Source organism: Triticum aestivum, chromosome 2B (genome assembly GCF_018294505.1).
Source record: "Triticum aestivum cultivar Chinese Spring chromosome 2B, IWGSC CS RefSeq v2.1, whole genome shotgun sequence".
Lineage (NCBI taxonomy): Eukaryota > Viridiplantae > Streptophyta > Magnoliopsida > Poales > Poaceae > Triticum > Triticum aestivum.
Window position 1 is genome coordinate 170,116,365 of NC_057798.1, and position 9,112 is coordinate 170,125,476.

The following is a 9,112-nucleotide window of genomic DNA, read 5'->3' on the forward strand; positions in this document are numbered from 1 at the left end:
AACCGTGCCGAAAGGCTTTGGCGACGAGTGCCCTTGAAGCCGCATGGTGGCCGCACTCGCCCTGATGGATGTCTCTGAGAATTGCTTGGCCTTGTTCTGATTCTACGCAGCGCTGGTAGACACCAGTGACACTGCGCCTGACTAGCTCTCTGTTGACTATGGTGTATGCTGCCGCTCGGCGCTGCACTTGCCGAGCCAGGATCTCATCTGTCGGCAACTCTCTGTTCACTAGAAATTTGAGGATGGGCTGCGCCCATGAAGGTGCTGCTATCTTTTCAACTGCTACCACAGCGACTTGGACAAGGGTGGCTGGGCTGGGAGGCGGCGGGCTGGAGTCTGCAGCCGTTTGCTGGATTGACGGAGTCTCTGGGCCGACTGGTGCAGCTCCCGGGCCGGGCTCTGAAGTCCCCGGGCCGACTGGCACAGTCCCCGGGCCGGGCTCTAAAGTCCCCGGGCCGGTTGGCACAGTCCCTGGGCCGGGCTCTGAAGTCCCCGGGCCGGTTTCGACTGTGGTTTTCTTGAGGTTGTCTACTGGGGCTTTGGAGTCGGATCCGACTACTTCTGGAGGAGCCGGCACAAAGATGGAGTCTGACTCTGGTGAAGGCTTGATAGACGGCTTGAGGAGGCGCTGAAGGGCGACGCCGGAAGGTATCGCTTGGCGAGTGGAGCCGACTCATGCCAAGGCATCTGCTTGATCATTGTCATTTCTTGGCACGTGAAGGAATTCGCACCCCTCGAAGTATCCGCTGAGTTGCTGCACCAGGAAGCGGTAGCTCGCAATGTTTGCGTCTTTAGCGTCCCAGTCGCCGGATGACTGCTGAACCACCAAGTCGGAGTCGCCATAACACAGGATCCGGCGAATGCCGAGTTCTTTGGCAAGCCGGAGCCCATGAATGAGCGCCTCATATTCGGCAACGTTGTTGGAGGCGGCGAAGTGGTTCTGCAGCACATACTTGAGCTTGTCGCCCTTAGGGAGGTGAGGACGATGCCGGCTCCCAGGCCGGTGCGCATCTTGGAGCCATCGAAATGCATCCGCCAATGGGTGGAGTCAGGCGCTGGCGGCAGGTACTGGGTCTCGGCCCAGTCGACGAGGAAGTCGGCCAGCGCCTGCGACTTGATGGCGGTGCAGGGCTGGTAGTAGATGGTGTAAGGAGCTAGATCTATAGCCCATTTGGCCACTCGGCCGGAGGCGTCTCGGCTTCCAATGATCTCGGCGAGTGGAGCGGTGCAAACCACAGTGATTGGATGCTCTTGAAAGTAGGGCTTCAGCTTCTTGGCGGCAAAATGCACGCCGTAGCACATCTTCTGGTAGTGAGGGTAGTTCTGCTTGGAGGTCGACAGTACCTCGCTCAGGTAATATACCGGTCTCTGGACAGGGAGCGCCTTGCCTTCCTCCTTGCGCTCGACTACAATGACTGTGCTGACTACTCGGCTGGTGGCGGCGATGTACAAGAGCATGGGCTCTTTGGGAGTCGGAGCCGCCAACACGGGGGGAGTAGTCAACATCTTCTTCAGCTGGAGAAATGCCTCATCCGCCTTGTGGTTCCACTCAAAAAAGGTGGTCTTCTTCATCAATTGATACAAGGGCAGAGCTTTCTCGCCCAGCCGACTGATAAATCGGCTGATGGACGCCAGGCAGCCGGTGAACTTCTGCACGTCCAACAGTCGGCTGGGTACCTCCATTCTCTCGATGGCCTTGATCTTCACGGGGTTGCACTCTATGCCGCGTTCGGAGACCAGGAAGCCAAGGAGCTGGCCGTCTGGTACTCCGAAAACGCACTTCTCAGGGTTGAGCTTGATCTGGAATCGGTGCAGATTTTCAAAGGTCTCCTTGAGGTCTTTTAGCAGCGTCCCACGCTTCTCCGTCTTCACCAGCACATCATCCACATAGACGTGGGCGTTCCTGCCGATTTGCTTGAGGAGGCACTTCTGCATGCAGCGCTGAAAGGTGGCGCCGGCATTCCTCAAGCCGAACGTCATTGTCAGGTAGCAGAAGGCTCCAAATGGTGTGATGAATGCGGTCTTCAGTCTGTCCGCTGGGTTCAGCTTGATCTGGTGGTATCCTGAGTATGCGTCTAGGAAACTCAGCAGCTCGCATCCGGCTGTGGAGTCTAGCACTTGATCAATTCTTGGCAGAGCAAACGGGTCCTTTGGGCAGGCTTTGTTTAGGCTTGTGTAGTCGATGCACATCCGCCACTGCTTGTTCTTCTTCAGCACCAAAACCGGGTTTGCCAGCCACTCTGGAAAAAACACTTCCATGATGAAACCGGCTGCCAGGAGCCGGGCTATCTCTTCTCCAACAACTCTTCTTTTCTCTTCTGACAGGCGGCGCAAGGGCTGCCTGACGGGCTTCATATCTGGCCTGACGTGTAGCTTGTGCTCGGCGAATTCCGTCGGTACACCCGGCATGTCCTTGGGGGACCTTGCAAAGATGTCCCGATTCTCACGGAGGAAATCGACGAGCTCGCCTTCCTATTTGCTGTCAAGGCCCGTGCCCATGACAGCGTACCTTTATGGGTGCTCCGGGTCCAAGGGTATCTTCTTGGTCTCTTTGGCCGGCTTGAATGATCCTTCTGCCTCCGACTCCTTGGGGTCGGGCGACATCTCTGGCTGCTTTCCGGCCATCGCCATGACTCGGTCAAGGAGCCGCTTCTCGGCCGCGATCACCAGGGACTCGGCCAGCCGACTTCTCTTGGCCGCGCAGGCGGACGACTTCTTGTAGTCGCCGGCTATGGTCAGAATCCCCTTGGAACTTGGCATCTTCATCTTGAGGTAGGCGTAGTGGGGAACCACCATGAACTTGGCCAAGGCAGGTCGGCCAAGCAGAGCGTGGTACGGGCTCTCCAAGTCCACCACCTCGAACCAGACCGGCTCTCGGCGGAAGTGATCTTTGTCTCCAAAGAGGACATATATCAGAATCTTGCCAATCGGTGAACAGGAGAGGCCGGGCACAATTCCGTGGAACACGGTGCGGCTGCTCTGCAGCTGTCTTCGCTTGATTCCTAGCTTCTCCATGGTGTCCTTGTACAGGATGTTTATGCTGCTGCCTCCATCTATCAGGACCCGCGAAAAATGGGCGGCCCACCTATCAGTGGCCAAGGTCGCACCTAGGACCAGGGCATAAGATCCCGGACTCGGCATCACCTCTGGGTGATCCGCCCGACTCCAGCTGATAGGCCTCTCGGACCAATGCATGAACTCTGGAGCATCTGTTGCCACTGCATTTACTTCTTGCTGCTGTTGGCGCCTGCTGTGTCGGTCATCTACCACACTAGTGAACACTATGTAGGCTCCATGCTCTTCTGGGAACTCGTCTTGTACTGCGCCGACTGGCCGAGCCGCCGGCTGCTGGGGCGGCGGCGGAGGCGGCGGCCCAGCAGGCGGCGGAGGAGTGAGGCCGTCTCCCTTGGCGATCCTGGTGAGCCAGTGGCACTTTCTGGTGGTGTGGTTTGACGGCTTCGCGCCGCTGTGGAACTTGCAAGGACCATCCAAAGTCTGCTCATAGGAGAAGGATAGCAACCAATTGGATTTGCCGCCCTTCTGCCGCTTGGCCGAAGGCTGCCCTTTCGGCTGTTGATCTTCAACTGCCGCGACCTGCCAACTGTTGGAAGTCGGCTGCTGGGCCTTACATTTGTTGTCGTTCTGTTGCTGTCGCCGACTGGTGTCTCCAGCCGGAGTTCTGGGAGCCTGGGGAGTCACCTTGCCAGTCGCGTTGACTTGAATCTCCGTCTTCATGGAAGAGTCGGCCGTGGCGTACTTGTCTGCTATGACTAGCAGTTCGTCGAGGGTTTCTGGCTCGTCGCAGAGGAGCTTGTGCTTGAGGAGGGTGCCCTCTCGGCACCGGGCAGTGAAGTACTCGATAGCCTGCACCTCGTGCACGCCCTCGCAGGAGTTTCGAAGCTCGCCCCAGCCCGTGAGGTAGTCGCGCGTTGATTCTTTAGGGCCTTGCACGCACAAGGAGAGCTGGCGCGGCTTGGGAGGTCGCTTGTACGTGCTTGTGAAGTTGCGGATGAAGGCTTCGGTGAAGTCGACCCAGCTATTGATGCTGCGGGGCTTCAGGCTGTTCAGCCATGTCCGGGCCGTGCCCTGCAGCATGAGAGGAACGTACTTCACGGCAACTCGCTTGTTGCCGTTTGCTATGCCGACGGCTGTGGAGTAGTCTATCAGCTAGTCTTCCGGCTTCATGGAGCCGGTGTACTTGGGCGTGTCTCGGGGGAGCGTGAACCCTTTGGGGAAGGGCTCGTCTCTGATGCGGGGCCCGAAGAAAGGCGGACCCAGCTCGTCTTCTTCTTCCAGCGCCAGGGATCGGTGGAGTTGGTCGATGAGATGACGGGCGTCATTCTCTCCGACTCCCTCTCGGTGGCCAAGGCGACCTCCGAGAGTCGGATGCTCAACAGGCGGCGGGGAAACTCGCCGCTCTCTTCTGGGCGGGGGAGGCAGGTAGTCGTCCCGCCGCTCTACTGCTCTCGGGCGGCCGTCTTGGTCGCGCTCGATGGTGATATGAGTCTGACTGTGACTGACAGCCAGATCCTTCTCTTTCCTTCCGCGGACCCCGCCAGTCGGCATCCGGGAGGTCGCGCCTTGATCTCGGCGGGGAGGCAAGTTGTCGTTCGGCTGCTGCAGCGCATCTACGCGGCCGTCGGCCGCGTTTTGCGCAGCAACCGCGTCAAGCAGCTGCTGGACTCGCTCCGTCATCACACGGCGCTCTTCACCCTCGAAGTTCTTTAGCTCGTCAGTCGCCGCTTGGGCGGCGCGGATGTTCTCCGCTGGGGTGGCGTACACGGGGCGTTTTGCCCCGAGCAAGTTGGCGATGGCTGTGCCGCGCTGCCGGACCGCACCCAGACGGCTCGGCCCAGTTGGAGCCGGCGAGCCGCCTACGGCGCGATCCATCTCGCGCTGGTATGCTTCTGACAAGCGCCTAATGCTTGCCAGCTTCTTGGCGCCTTTGATGATCTGAAGGCAGCGCGCCTCCAGCGTCTCGGCGTCTGCGTCCTCTGGAATGGGCGCGGTTAGGTCTTGCAGGGCCGCAGCTAGCGGGTCCTGGCTTCTTCGCCGGAGTGCTCGCCGTGGCTGATGACGAGCACCTCCGTGACGGTGCTTCTGCCGCTCTCCTCGGACGGAAGCGGCTCGTCGTAGACCACCACGTTGGTGGGGAAGGTGTCAAGCGACACGGCGTCGGAGTCGACCAGCATCGGGTCGGAGGAGCCTATGGACTCCAAGTCTACGGCAGGCTCGCCGGCGACGTGGAGTTGGTCGAGGAGGCCCGCGAGAAGGCTCTCGGGGCCACCCGTGCCTGCGTCGGATGCAGGTTCGTCGGAGAGGCGCACCTTGCCGATAAGTTCGGCGAGGCTGCTCGCGGTGCAGGCGGCCTCAGCGCCGCGCAGCGTGTCCATGCAGACTCCATCAGGCGAGCCTGGCTGGCTGCGCTCCCCTGGGAGGAAGAGGGTTGGGTGCGACATATGCCAAAGGATGGCTTATCATGGTGGGGGCGAGTAGAACGTCGCCGGTGCCTGGAAACGGGATAAGGCGTAGACATGCACGCCGGCGAATCTTACCCAGCTTCGGGGCTCTCCGGGGAGATAACACCCCTACCGCTGCTCTGCGGGGTCTCCGCATGGTCACTATAGCAGGGTGACTACAATGGTGCTCCTAGAGCTGTATCGGGAGGCAGGAGAGAGCGAGGCTTGTTCTCTCCTCCCTGGGCTATGTGTCTATCTCTATCAAGGTCCGAACCCTTTGCATGGGTGCCCCGGGGGGTTTATATAGGCCTACCCCCCGGGGGTACAATGGTAATCCGGCTGGGCGTGGGTCCCAGCCGTCTGTCTCACATGTTGACGTCCTTCCCGCCGGCTTCTGGGGCCCGCCGACTGGTGGGTCCCGCGGACAGGCCGGACACTGTGCGGCACTCCTGATGACGCAGGCTTGGTCATTGGGTCGTGGCAACAGTACCGCCGTCTATCAGGCGATCATTGTCGCCACTCCCCATCCAATCTGGTTTATGGCTTGTGGGGCCCTGGAGGGGAGACGGCCGACTCCGGGGAGGCTGACTCCCACAGGGCCGTCTTCGGGCGCTCTGGCCGCCTTCGATTTACCCACTGACAGGTGGCCCCGCGGTCTTCGGGCCGTACAGGCCGGCGTCGTGGGCATAGTGCGTCGTGCACTGTGGCTGAGGTCAGGGCTGGCATGGCAACAGTGCCGCACCTCGTCGGAGATCTCCCAGCGATACGGCTCACTGTAGCCATGCCAGTCCCTCGTAGGCAGGGAGGGACGGCCATGTCGTGACCGTACCCCACATCGGGCTTCGTGAAGTGTCATGGGCCGACTCCCATAGTCGGCACTCCTGGAGGTCGCCAGCCTGGAGTCGGCTTGCTTTGAAGTCGTCATCTGGGACTCGGCTCCTCCGGAGATCGCTAGCTGAGACTCGGCTTCTCGGGAGATCGCCAGCTAGGACTCGGCCTCTCTGGAGGTCACCAGCTGGGACTCGGCTGGAGGGGCGTGGCCTGCCCCGATGTCTTGAAAGATCCTAGGTCCCGGGTCAGCCTACCCGTGGCCCATTACTCCGACACCCTATGCAGCTCACCTCCTGGAAAGAGAAGGGCTTGCTATGGGGCAGTTCGGAGGAGCTGACCGGACTCCAATCCTGTCTCCAGACCTTGGTGAACAAGAAGCTCAAGCTTGTCAACGTGATCCAGGTCATGCTCGTCTGCCGGATTCTCCCCTGCCAACAACGGGCCTTCAATTTGTGGGAGTTCGACCTGGCACAGCACCGGACCCTTAGCGGGCTCTTTGACACAATGTATGAAGCTGCCTGGAGGGTGCTGTTCAAGGGGGGAGAAGCCCCCGCATCCGCGACTGAAGATCACGGATTCAGCACGAAACGCCCGGCTGGTGCGGTAAGTTATCCTTTATGGGATACATTTTTCTTTCATAGTTTGACTCTATGTGGGCTCTAAAATTCCCAATGCCTTTGACAGGACTGGCAGAGGACGTCCGGACAGGTAGACTGTCCGGCTCCCCTTCCCGAAGACCCAGCGGACGCCCGTTTAACGGGGCTGCTAGTCCCGGCACTTTATGTGGTGCCAGAGAAGAAGGCCAAGAAGAAGGCCACGGGAACTCGAAGAAGTTCCCGGCGCCAGGTGATATCGGACTCATCGTTCGATGGCTCTGAGGCGGACTCCTCCCCCAAAGACGAGGGGGAGAAAGAGGACTCTCTCCCAGAGGAAGGAGAGAGGAAGAGGAAGGCTTCCCCAATGGGGGAGGCCGAAGGGTCCAAGAGGGGAAGGACCCTTCCTCCGGACGGCTCCGCCAACGCCAACATTGGCGACGAAGGGTGGCCCTCAAGGGCCAAGCCTCCGGCAAGATCGTAAGTATCCGGACCCCTAAATGGTTTATTCCTTTTCGTGCCACATGTTGTCCTTCTAATGCCGCATACTGCCTGCAGTCCGGCCGAGGATGATCTCCCCGCTTCATCAAGCGGGTCCTTGGCTCCGTCGGATGTGGATTCCATTCCGACCGCCTCCACCCCTCGCGATGCTGATGACGCCGAGGTGGGGTCCCAGGAGGGGACCCATCAGGAGGAGGCTCCGGAGGTGCCGCAAGGCAGCCTCCCGGACTCTGCGCCGGACTCCGCGACGGAACCCGCAGTGGTTCCGGAGTCCGGCAGGCGGCCCATTCGTAAGAAGGGCAAGACCGTGACACCGGCAGCCTCCTTCCAACCGGAGGTGCCGGACAACTTGTTGGAGGTGCTCAACGGCGTTTCCATCAAGGAAGAACACTCCACTATCATGAGTGCGGTGATTCAGAAGGTTCAGCTCGCCAAGAGCGGGCTGACCGAAGCCTGCAGTAGCCTTCTAGCAGGCTTTGAGGTAAGAAGTTTAAAATATGTAATGTAATACCGCATAGACAGTAGCCCCTGATGCTCGGTTCGGTGTTCGGAAAGAAAACCGGATTGAGGATCTAAGAAAGATATACGTAGGAGTGCTAAAAATTATGTCACTATGGGTTTGCAGGCTGCACAGCTGACCTCTGCCGCACTGACTGCGGAGGTCGGTGCTTTGAAGCAAGACCTTGAGCGGTCCGAGCAAGAGCTCGGCCTTGCCAAGAAGCAGCTCGAGGACAAAGAAGGTGAGTAATACCACCTTTAAATTTGTACCTTACAGAAAAGGATTTTGGTTGCAAATAGAAATAACAAGGATAACGTGGCTACTGCAGGGGACACGAACGAGGTGGCAACCCTGAAGGAGGCCGTGTCCGCGGCCGAACGCAATGCGTCCGCGGAACGGGCGGAGCGAGAGAAGCAGGAGGCACGGGTGGCGGAGGTGCGACAAGAGCTCCAGGCTCTCATGCAAAAGCATGAGAGTTTGGAGCGCGACTCGAAGACTCAAGAGTCCGAGCTTGCCTCGGCTCTTGAAAGTGCCAAAGCCGCTAAGGACGAGGCCCATAAGGCCCTCCAGGAGATTGAGGAGGTGAATAAAATAGCGGCGGGTAAGGCATTTTTCATGCAAAGCAAGCATGTGAATGTAAATTACCTGTTACTTACCCGAATTCGGAGCTCTCCAGGCGCGTTTGCAGATCTGCCGCGCAGCATGTCCGATGCCGCCTCATTCTACCGCAGCGAGGAGGGGAGCTCAACGGAGAAGGTCTTATGGTCTCAGTACGCTGAGGCCGGACATCCGGTGCCCCCTAGCGACCAGCTGAAGCAGCTGGTCGAGCTCCACAAGGTAGCCGAGCAGGCCATGAAGGGCCTCATAGTCCGGCTATGGCCTGGAGAGGCCATGCCTGGGATCTACTTCGGCCTCGTGCGGCGGCTGGTGGATGCGTGCCCCAGGGTGGAGGTCATCAAGCGCTCCGCCTGCATTGAAGGTTCCCGTCGGGCCCTTGCCCGCGCAAAGGTGCACTGGGGCAGGCTGGATGCTGAGAGGCTTCTGTCGGACGTGCCGCCGGCGGGCAAGGAGTATCGTACGCCCGAAATGTACTATAAGACTGTCCTTAAGGGTGCCCGCAAGATTGCGGATGAGTGCCCCAAAGATGTAATTATTGAGTAAACTCGCAATGTGTTATCCCGTGCGCTGAAAACTTTGTTCATATGCGCTAAGCAACACTTATTGATTTA